This window comes from Eucalyptus grandis, chromosome 3, assembly GCF_016545825.1.
Source record: "Eucalyptus grandis isolate ANBG69807.140 chromosome 3, ASM1654582v1, whole genome shotgun sequence".
Lineage (NCBI taxonomy): Eukaryota > Viridiplantae > Streptophyta > Magnoliopsida > Myrtales > Myrtaceae > Eucalyptus > Eucalyptus grandis.
Window position 1 is genome coordinate 27,620,444 of NC_052614.1, and position 11,272 is coordinate 27,631,715.

Below are 11,272 nucleotides of genomic sequence, written 5' to 3' on the forward strand. Positions count from 1 at the left end.
ATAATCAGCACACGAAAAAGGAAGAAAGAGGAGGCAAAAAGAGATTTTTGCACATGAACATTGGACATTCTCCTTCGGGCGAAGTAAACAATTGTGCATTCACACTCTTAAACCACCTGCAGGAATGATTGTGTTTGCAAATCCTAGATCTTCGGTCCCAAAAAGTTATATCCCGAAATTGTTGTGTTCACACCTAATTTCCAGTTAATAATTTGAGGCCAAGTAGTGATGATTTAAGGTCTCTCAGGCACGCATGACGTTTATGTTCATGAGCAATTTATATGGACATCATTATCTTCCCTGCATTTCGATCATTCTACTGATGTTGTCCTATCGAAAAATAATACCATTCGACACACTCGTTTGCATTCCAAAAGTCTTATGTATGCTGATGAATCCATTGGACGCGATAATAATTTTTCTGAATTGATTACCTACAAGCTTCTCTTTTTTATTTGGCGAGCTTTTGAGCTTACCTTGACCTTTGGATTAACATGGTATTGAATGGACTATAAATCCTAGTTTCATTTGAAAGAAGCAAGCGGTTGGACTTTTTGATATTCTATTTTTGCACTGTAAAATCATTTTTGTATTTCTCCTAATAATTACAATAAAAATGATAGCAGTCATAGATCTGCTCAAGATACATCCAAGATTTTTACTTGATAATATGTAACTTTACTAATAAGCTCACTTGACCTGGCCTTCATAGGACCTCATAAATCCACACTAAGGTTGTATTCCTTTGAATCGCCCAACCTCACAAGTCAATACATTGACAATTAATTAATACCCTCATCTAAGAAAGAGAACAAGTGCACAGGTTGCAAATGCAGTTGGTGGATACTATGATGCCCCGTCTTGAGTTTCACTCAACAAACAGTATAAACAACACATAGCATATAATGTATAGTAGTCACATTTATTGAGCAAGTACATATTAACAAATTCAACGCAATAGTTCGTTTCAATTGACATGGGTGTAAGACTAAAGCTGATTTTAAGGTTAAATGTATGCAAAAGGTATACGTCATATGAGAAAATGTAATTCTACACCACACGGATCCACTTTTATTTGTAAGTACACCATTGTAGGAATTCATCTGTCGAGAAGCATATCCAACATTCCTCGACGGCCGTGAGAATCTGCCATCAAAAGCAACGAACAATGAATCGATCTTGTAGCTTGCAGTCAATAATATTGGTGGATCATAATGGAATAGAGAGTAACGTGGAATACGTTGGGGATTTATTTGGCAAAGCAGAATCCTTACCGCTATCCACTTGCAGTTTTTTGCGCATCCAAAAGATATGCTTACACTAGTGTTGGTGGATCTTCGTCATATATAAACAGACACCTGCCTTCATCTCTCTCTGCACCTTCTTCATGGTTTGATTTCATGAAAAATCCTTAAAAAATTCTCCCAAGTTATATTTTAGAATTCATAGAAACTAAAAAAGAGAAAAAGAAAGTTTGATATTGAGGACATGTGTCTTGGTATATGTATTTACTTACATTTGAATCTTTTTGGTAAATATGGTAACTAGAAAGTGTACGTGTCATGCATTTAATTAGATAAGCACGTCACAAAGTAAATACTTTCTTTTCCTATGTAGCAAATCTGCACTAACATCCCAAAAAAAAAAGAAAAAAGAAAAAACAGCTCTGTCCTAAAATTCTGATTTTCGCCCGATCATATTATCGGGGGAAAAGTGCCAAAAAAGTCCTAAACATTTTGTCTTTGTGCCGATTTAGTCCTAAACCTCTTTTTGGTGTCAATTTAGTCCTAAACATTTTTATGTTGTGCCAATTCAGTCATTTCCAACCAATTGTAGCCGGATTTTGTTGATTGGATGCTGGCCGGCTGACATGGCCTAATCGGCGCTAACGTTGACAACTTTTAATAATATTTTAATATTTTTGAATTTTTTTCTCTTTTATTAATTTTATTAATTTATTATTTTATTCTTTTTTTCTTTCTCCCTTCTTCCTCCAGTCTCGTCACCGAACCTCGGCGGCTGCTAGAGGCGACAGTGGCGAGGTCGAGGTTAACCTCACCGACCACCTCGCTAGTGGCTGCGAGGGCCGCAAGGGTGGCCTCGCCCGCCCGATGCAAGGTCGCCCTCGAGGCTTGGGTGGCGAGGGTCAAGCCTCGCCCGACAGATTGCCGCCGTGGGGGAAACCAGGTGAAAATCTAGGGCCGGAGCCGCGCAACCAAGGACACCCCTAAGCTCCCGTAAAACCCTAGAGATGACGAAGATGAGCAGAGGGAGCAAATTTCTAGGGCAAGATTGGGATCGAGGAACGGAGCGAGGAAAGCTGGCCTCGCGTCGAGCTGGCGAGGCTTACCTCGCTAGATTTGGCGAGGGTGAGCCTTGCCGCCTAGCGCGAGGCCACCCTCGCGGCACCGGCGAGGTGGTTGGCGAGGTTGACCTCGACCTCGCTGGTTGTCACCTTTGGCCGGTCGTCGAGGTCCGGCGATCGGCTGGAGGAAGAAGAGGGAAGAAAAAAAATAATAATAATATTAAAATATTATTAAAATTTGTCTACGTCGACCGATCGGGCCACATCAGCCGATAGGCGTCTAGTCAGCAAAATCTGGTTAAAATTGGCTGGAAAGAACTGAATTGGCATAACGTAAAAAATTTTAAGACTAAATCAGCGGGAGAATTACCAAAAAAGTCATAAATCTATTGCAATTGTGCCAATTCAGTCTTAAACTTTTTTTTTTTTTGCCAATTTGGTCCTAAACCTTTTACTTTTGTTCTAGTTTAGTCCATCCGACCAAAATTGGTCGGCCGTCTTGACATGGCAGCCGGCCGGCGCCAGCGTGATTTTTTAATAATATTTTATTTTCAACATTTTTATTAATTTTTTTTTTTCCTTTTTCCTTCTTTTTTTTTTTTTTTTCCTCTTTCTTCCTCCTTCCTTGGGCTCCGAAGCCAACCGACTGGGCCGGTCGCCGGGACCAGGTGATCCGGCGGGCGAGCCCCCGCCGGATCTGGCGAGGTGGCCTCGCCCAGGACGCGAGGGCGAGCCCCCTCGCCGGATCGCGAGGGCTCGCCTCGCCCGGCAATCGCGAGTCGAGCCCTCGCCGGATCCGGCGAGAGGGCTTCGCCGTCGCTGGAAGCGAGCTCGCCTCGCGGTCGCCGGCGAGGCGAGCCCCCACCGGATCTGGCGAGGAGGCCTCGCCAGACGCGACGGCGAGCCCCCCTCGCCGGATCTGGCGAGGGCTCGCCTCGCCCGGCGACCGCGAGTCGAGCCCTCACCGAGATCCGGCTAGGGGCCTCGCCGTCCACAGGCGCGAGCTCGCCTCACGGTCGCCGGGCGAGGCGAGCCCTCGCTAGATCCGGCGAGGAGGCCTCGCTGATAATGCTAGTACGAGTACCTAGAGGGGGGTGAATAGGTTTATAAAAATTTTCTTGAAGATTGCACAATACTTAGACAGATGAAGGATTAAAAAGATCAATCGTAAGACGAGTAAGGGAAAGAGAGAATTAAACACGAGGTTTATAGTGGTTCGGCTTGATTCAAGCCTACGTCCACTCTTACGCACCGACAGCCGATTGGCTGGATTCCACTATGAACAAAGAGATGTTACGGTGTTGATCTTCCTTGATTTCTCGATGTAGATGATCTACAACACTCGCTCAAGGTATCACCAAGTATAAACACTCTCTGTATACACTTTCGCTCGAACCGTATCGACTAACAATCAAGGTTCTTCGAGACTCGGAATTTTTCTATCGATCACACACTTAAAACAACTAGAACGTCTTCCTTTTATACTCCTTTATGCCATCATAGCCGTTGGCACTTACCAAAGGAATTCCTCCAATCTACTCGTTGGTCGGAATCAATTAAGAAGATCATCCGAGCTATTTAAGGAATCTGATGATAGCCCATCAATCATGTTCGCCCATACAATCAGGATTTTGGTTTCCAAGAATAGAACATTCCAAGAATGTTTCGTCGACCATCGGATCTTCTATTGATCTTAGATAAGAATCAAAAAATCCGTAGTGATTATCCAACCAAGGGATCTTTTCCAGAGGATTGGATCGAATCCCCAACCATATACTTCGGCTTCGGATATCCTTCGCCACTGGATTAGAAAGACTGTCAGTGAGAATAATCTTGAGTCTTGAGTCTTGAGATTACAAAGTCTTGAGACTTTAACTATCGATATCCAGACTAGACTAATAGAAACGTTTTGTCAGCTTCAAAATATTCTGGAAAGATTTCTCCAACAATCTCCCCCTTTTTGATGGTGACAAAACTTTCTTGTAGATTTGAACAACTTTGACCTGCAAAAACATTTCTCAAGCAATATGGGTAACTCATAAAGATTAATAAACAACCAGACTCTGCATCCACATCAAATAGGTTAGTCTTTCATGAGTAATACCATATAACAATACTTGATATAAATGCAAACAGTCAAGCATCAAAATCCACAGCCAATTCAGTCTCACACCCAAGTTCAAGTTCTCAAGTCATAAACATAACCACAAAAGTCAAAGTTTTAAAATAATGTTTGTTTGTTCAAATTGGTTCTCCCCCTTTTTGTCATCATTAAAAAGAGGGTGAGAAAGGAGTCATGTCTGCTTGGGAATGCGCACGATCTGGAATTCTCCCATTGACTGGACTACGCCTTCTAGCCTCTTGAAGTCCTGCCTTAGATGAGCTACCTCTTCTCCTTTGGCATTGGCTTGAATTTGCAGAGCGAGGTCTTTCATCTTGTCCTCCAGGCTGATCAAGAAGATGCTTGTCCAGCATTCTTCATGGCTTGAATTTCACATTCCGAGCATATATTTGGCCACGCATTTCCGAAGAATATCCATGATGCGATGAAAATTTGCAGAATTGTCCGTCATTACCGGGCATGAGCTTTTTCAGATGGAGACGATGGTGCTTCTGTATAGTCTTGCAGATTTGGTGTCGACGTATCACCTTCTTCAGGCAATTTAGAAGCCTGAAATTCTTCTGGGTCTACTGGAGATTGTCTTGGACCTTCACTATTTGCAGCATGAGGTGTAGACTTTTCTTGCTCGCCAACTCCCCTTGTCTCTAGGACATCCAAAGGGGAAGAGTGATGATCATGCTCTAGATTTCCCTTATCTCCAGATTCAGCAGCAGACTTTTCTTTCTCTTCTTCAGCTTCTTTCTCCTTCTCTCTCTACTCTTCTTCTTCTCTCTGGTTCTTCTGAAATTCTCTCGGCTGAGACACAGAACGTCTGGTTCTTGTTAGTGCTTGAATAGTAGGATCTTCATCCTCTAGGATGAGAGATCTTTTCTTCTTTTTCGATGGGGCTCAAATGGCCTCATTTCCTTTTCTCTTTGAAGCGGACTGAACAGGAGATTTCACTCTGAATTTCTCCATTTCCTTGGAAAGTTCTTGCAGACGCATCTTCGTTAACATCTTCAAACCTACCACCATCTTGTCACACGGTTGATCACAAAGAGATTGAGGCGGTTCAATATTCATGTGTCTGAAGATCTTGGTCACCAGACAGGATAAGGCAATTGTCCTTTGTCTTTCGACATTGTTACGTACATATGGAAGAGAATAGTGTGCGGAAGAGAGAACTTCCGTCTGTGTTGATCGCATACATCAACTTTGCTTCGGAAAAGAGACACGAAGTCTTTGACGTAGACTTTGGTCTAAGACAGTTGATCACAATCTTATGAAACACGATGTTGATGGCATTCATCTGGAATAGGTAACTTTCTTCTCTGTGTCCCTATCTTTGACCGGTTCCAGAGAGTAGTGCGGCGGGTGAGACTTTGATTGGTAGATAGCGTCCTCGTTCAACTCCAACTATATCAACCAACATATTCACATCTACCAAGTAGACTTGGTCTCGTACACTAAATGATATTCTATTCGCATCCAGAAAGCTAAGATTTGAATAGAAATAAGCGGTCAGATGAGCATACCAGTTCGTAGAGTCAAAGCAAAAATTCTCAAGTTGAAACAAATTCAACTTTTCTCTTAAGTTTATGTTGATGGCGTCCAGGAAGTCAAAATCGACACTTCTAGGGTTTATCACCCCTCTTTTCAACAGCACGGAATACACTTTTTCTTGATCCTTGGATTTGAACAAATCCATCCGATTTCCTTTCACCTTTGCTGCCACTCCCATTTTCGGTTGAAATTCAAGGAACATTCTGTCATCATCGTTCCCTTCAATTAAATTTTGTCTGGCATATGAGGATCACTTGGAATGTTCGCAAGTGCTTCCTCTGCTTTTCCTTTCGGGGCAATTCCCCATTCCTCCATTTTCTTCAGAAAAAGATACTCATTCCCATAATTTTTGTCCTTAAGGAATTCATCTATATAATTCAATGGAGTACCTGTGCTTTTCAACGCACGATAAAGTTTATACAAAAAGGAGGGCTTTTGAACTCTTCTTGGGTCGGCATCCTCGATTATCTCTTCTTCCGAAAATGACTTTCACCTTGTGGGGCGGAAGGTGTTGAATGACGTGGATGAGAGCGAATCGGACTTTGTCGCCGACTTGCTAAGTCTTCTTCCTCGGTGAGATCGAAGTGAGTCGGTCCCTTCTCCATTCTTTGTGGTCCCCTGCTTGCGATTCTTGATGATTTCCTCGAAGAAGACATCTTTCTTTGTCGATTGGAAGATTCCTTCACTTGCTTTCCCAAGTAAAATGACCACTTTCTCGATAACGAACAAGCAGTAGAAACAGTATCGGGAGGAGAGTGCCTTTTAGGGTTTTGAAGATTGGGGAAAAGAAAAACTGTATATATATATAACTCAGTTTTGAAAAGGGAAGTTCAATCGGTGCAAGGAAAGTGAACGATCACTTCTTTTCAAAATCAATAACTGCCAAAATTATTCTTTTTAAAAAAAAATCTTCAAATTTCATTCGGATTATAGAATATCTGAATAAAAGATCGTACCTTTTCGAGTTAAAATAACTAAATGAAAATTCGTACCTCTTAGATGAAATACAACTTACAGTCTATAGCCACGAATGTCTGAGTCTGAGGATTTAAAGTCTGAAAGATTAGAGTCTTAGAGTTGGTGAGTCTCTAGACTTTAACTTCTTCAAGCTTCAAAATGTTGAGTCTTGAACGGATAAAATCGAATTGATTTTTCTCCAAAGGCTTTGTGAATATATCCGCTAGTTGACTCTTTGAATCAACAAATTTAATCGAGATTTCTCCATTTTGAATATGATCTCTAATGAAGTGATGTCGAATCTCAATATGCTTTGCTCTTGAATGAAGGATTGGATTTTTGGTGAGATTGATCGCACTAGTGTTGTCACATCTGATTTCTGTGCATGAGTCTTCAATCCCAAAGTCTTGTAGCTGTTGTTTTATCCATAGAATTTGTGAACAGCAGCTTCCAAGAGCTACATACTCTGCTTCTGTTGTAGAAAGAGCTACAGTGCTTTGCTTCCTCGAAAACCAAGACACCGTTCTGTTTCCAAGTAGTTGACACGTTCCGGAGGTGCTTTTCTATCGACTCGCAACCGGCCAGATCCGCATCCGAGTATCCTAGAAGATTAAAGTCTCCTTCTTGGGATACCGAGACCGATGCTTGAAGATGAGGCAACATATTTGATAACACGTTTTACAGCACCGAGATGAGATTCTCGGGATCCGATTGAAACCTAGCACAAATGCAAACACTCAACAAAATATCAGGTCTAGAAAGGTAAGATAAAGAAGTGAACCGATCATGCTCTGTACAGCTTTTGATCTACTTTCTTCCCTTCTTCATCCTTGTCTATCTTCTGAGAACATGACATTGGTATGTCGATCTTTTTGCACTTTTCCAATCCAAACCTTTTGACAAGATCATTCGCATATTTTTCCTGATGAATAAAAGTTCCTTCCTTCATTTGTTTCACTTGGAGTCCAAGAAAGAATGTTAACTCTCCCATCATACTCATTTCAAACTCATCCCGCATAGACTTAGAAAATTTCTTGTATAGACTTTCATTAGATGATCCAAAAATAATATCGTCCACATATATTTGAACAAGCAAAAAGCTTTTGCTTTCCTTTTGATAAACAATGTAGTATCTACTTTACCTTTGACAAAACCATTCTGTAATAAGAACTTACTTAGTCTGTCGTACCAAGCTCGAGGTGCTTGCTTTAAACCATACAAGGCCTTTTCGGTCAAGACCGAGTCGGCTTCTTTGGGTCTTCAAATCCAGGTGGTTGTTCCACATAAACTTCCTCATGGATGAATCCATTTAGGAATGCACTTTTGACGTTCATTTGGAATAACCTGAAATTTTTATAACAAGCAAACGCAAGTAATAGACGAATAGCTTCTAACCTTGCTACTGGAGCGTAAGTCTCATCATAGTCTATTCCTTCTTCTTGCGTATATCCTTTGGCCACGAGTCTTGCTTTGTTTCGTACGACTTTTCCTTCTTCATTCATCTTGTTCCTGAATACCCATTTGGTTCCAATAACAGTTTTACCTTTTGGTTTAGATGTCAATTCCCGGACATCATTGATGTTGAATTGTCTCGAGTTCTTCTTGCATAGATTCGATCCAGCTTTCATCGATAAAGCTTCTTCTATGCTTTTTGGTTCAATTTCAGAAATGAGAGCCACAAAGACTAGATTCTTCACGCCTTTTTGATCTGGTGCGGATTCCTTCATTGATTTCGCCAATAATGAGATCTTTAGGATGACTGGATTTATGCTTCCAGTTACTGGTTGTTCTGCCTAGTTGATGATCTCTTTCTTTATTTGAATCTTCATGTGCTTCTTGATGTTGGACTTCCAGAGACTGAGATGCTTCTTGAGTTGTAAGCATTGGAAGGTCTGGAGTAGGTTCAGACTCTTCATACTGAGTCTGACTGGATTCATCTTGCATTGAGTCTTGGAATTTAACATTCGTTGATTCCTCCACTGAATGGCTTTTCTTGTTGTAGACTCTGTAGGCTTTGCTTGATATAGAATATCCAAGGAAGATGCCTTCATCTGATCTTTCTTCAAACTTACCAACTCGATCATTTGCATTTTTCAAAATAAAGCATTTGCAACCAAACACATGAAAGTATGAAACAATAGGCTTTTTACCTTTGAACAATTCATAGGGGTTTTCTCTAAAATAGGTCTTAAAAAGACTATTTATAATATAGCATGCTGTTGAAACAAATTCAGCCCAAAATCGTGAAGAAATTTTGCTTTCAATTAAAAGTGTTCTAGCCATTTCTTGAAGAGATCTATTCTTTCTTTCCACAACTCCATTTTGCTCTGGAGTATATGGAGAGGAAAACATATGATTAAAACCAGATTTATCACAAAATTTCGTAAAATCTTGGTTTTCAAATTCACTTCCATGATCTGTTCTTATGCTTGATATTGCACATCCTTTTTCATTTTGAACCTTTTTAGCAAATTTTTCAAAATACGAAAAGGTTTCTGACTTACTTGCAATGAAATATACCCAAGTAAAGCGGGAGTAATCATCCACAATTACTAGGCAATATTTCTTACCTCCATTGCTCTAGGTTCTGGTTGGTCCGAAGAGATCCATATGAAGCAACTGTAGTACATGATTAGTAGAAACATGGTTTATTTGCTTAAATGAATTTCTTACCTGCTTTCCCAGAATGCATGGAGTGCATGAATCAGACTTTTGGTATGGCAATTTAGGTAGACCTCGAACAAGCTTCTTTGATGAGATTTTGGCTAATTGTTTCATGTTGACATGGCCAAGCTTTCTATGCCATAAGACTGCTTCATCTTGAATTGAGATTAGGCATTGTGCTTCATTTGGTTTTACATCAAGGAGGTAGATATTTCCATGCCTTCGACCCATGAAAGACGAGTTGAGTCTTTGCTAATTCCAGAACATGTGCCTTCTTGAAAGGAGATCTTGAAACCAAAAGATCACACAATTGGCTAATACTTAGAAGATTGTAGTTGAGTCCTTCCACTAGAGAGACATTGCTTATTGTGAGATTTCCAATTTTCACAGTTCCAAATCCCACAATGCTTCCTTTGCTGTTTCCTCCAAATGAAACTTTTCCACCATTCACTTGAACAAGCTTTATGAAGCAATTTGAGTCTCCCGTCATGTGTCTTGAACATCCGCTGTCAAGATACCACTTAACTTTCTTTTTTGACGAGACCTGCATTCAAAAGAGAGTCTCAAGCTTTCTTTGGTACCCAAATTTTCTTGGGTCCTTTGGTGTTAGTAGAATAAGCATTACTAGGACATACTTTCTTAACAGGCTTCCAAACCATAGGACACTCTTTTTCAAAATGATCCCGATTGTTACACTTTGAACACCTTAAAGCACTTCGACCTACAGACTTTACAAAGACTTTCTTGAAATGATTTTTGTAAGCCTCTTTTGACGGTCTTTTCTTAATTCTTTCTTTTACTTTTGGAAAATCAATTAAAGGAATTGTTTCTGCTGTCATACCCAAACCAGACTTATTAAAGTAAGGTCTTTGACCGAAAGAACTTTTTCAAGTTTTTCAGACCCTATTGAAAATTTCTTTGAAATATTTGATAAGTCGGTTTTTAAGAAAACATTTTCTTTTGAAAGTTTATCTTCATTCTCCTTAAGAGTAGAAACATTCAAGTCTAAACTTTTCACTTTTTCTTTTAAAATATTTTCCTTTTGTTTTAACACTGAGTTTTCCTTTTTAAGTTCGGAAATCCTTTTTAGAGAAGTCTTAAGACTAAGACATAATTCATCAATGTATTTAGAGACTTTGACAGGGATTTTATAATCACTTACCTCAAATTCACTGTCTGAGTCTGATCCAGAATCTGAGTCTGATTGTGCCATTAGACACGAGGTTGGCATATTCATCATCACTTTCTTCACACTCGTATCGCTCCAAGTTTCGGCTTTGAGAGCTTTTCGAGACTTTTCAGCTTTTCCTCTTTTCTTCTTCAGAGAGGACAATTTGGTCGATGTGTCCCTTTTCTTACATTCGAAGCAAACTACATCTTTGTTTGGTTCCTCATTATCAACAAACTTGGTTTGCTGTTTCAAGACTTTGTTTCCTCGAGTTGAACCTTCTTCCTTTTCTATTCAGCTTTCGAACCTTCTAATCATAAGTGCAAGCTCCTCATCGTCCGGATCTTCTTCAGAGTCTGTATCATCAGAATCATCGTTAGATTTTAATGCAATGGATTTCTTACCTCTTGGATCTTCGTCTTCATTAATTCGTTCCACTTCATAAGACTGAAGAGTTCCAATCAGCTCGTCTACAGATAATGGCATAATTCTTTGTGTCTCTCTTATTGAAGTC

At 40.2% G+C, this 11,272-nt stretch overlaps 1 long non-coding RNA gene across 1 annotated transcript; it reads right to left on the reverse strand.

Moving 5' to 3' along the window:
• Positions 1 to 885: 885 nt before the first annotated feature.
• On the reverse strand, positions 886 to 1,963 carry LOC104419867. The gene is made up of 2 exons (XR_005549755.1): positions 1,275 to 1,963; positions 886 to 1,146 (listed from the first exon to the last, which is right to left on the reverse strand). It is a non-coding gene; the product is annotated as an uncharacterized LOC104419867 (long non-coding RNA).
• Positions 1,964 to 11,272: the final 9,309 nt, after the last annotated feature.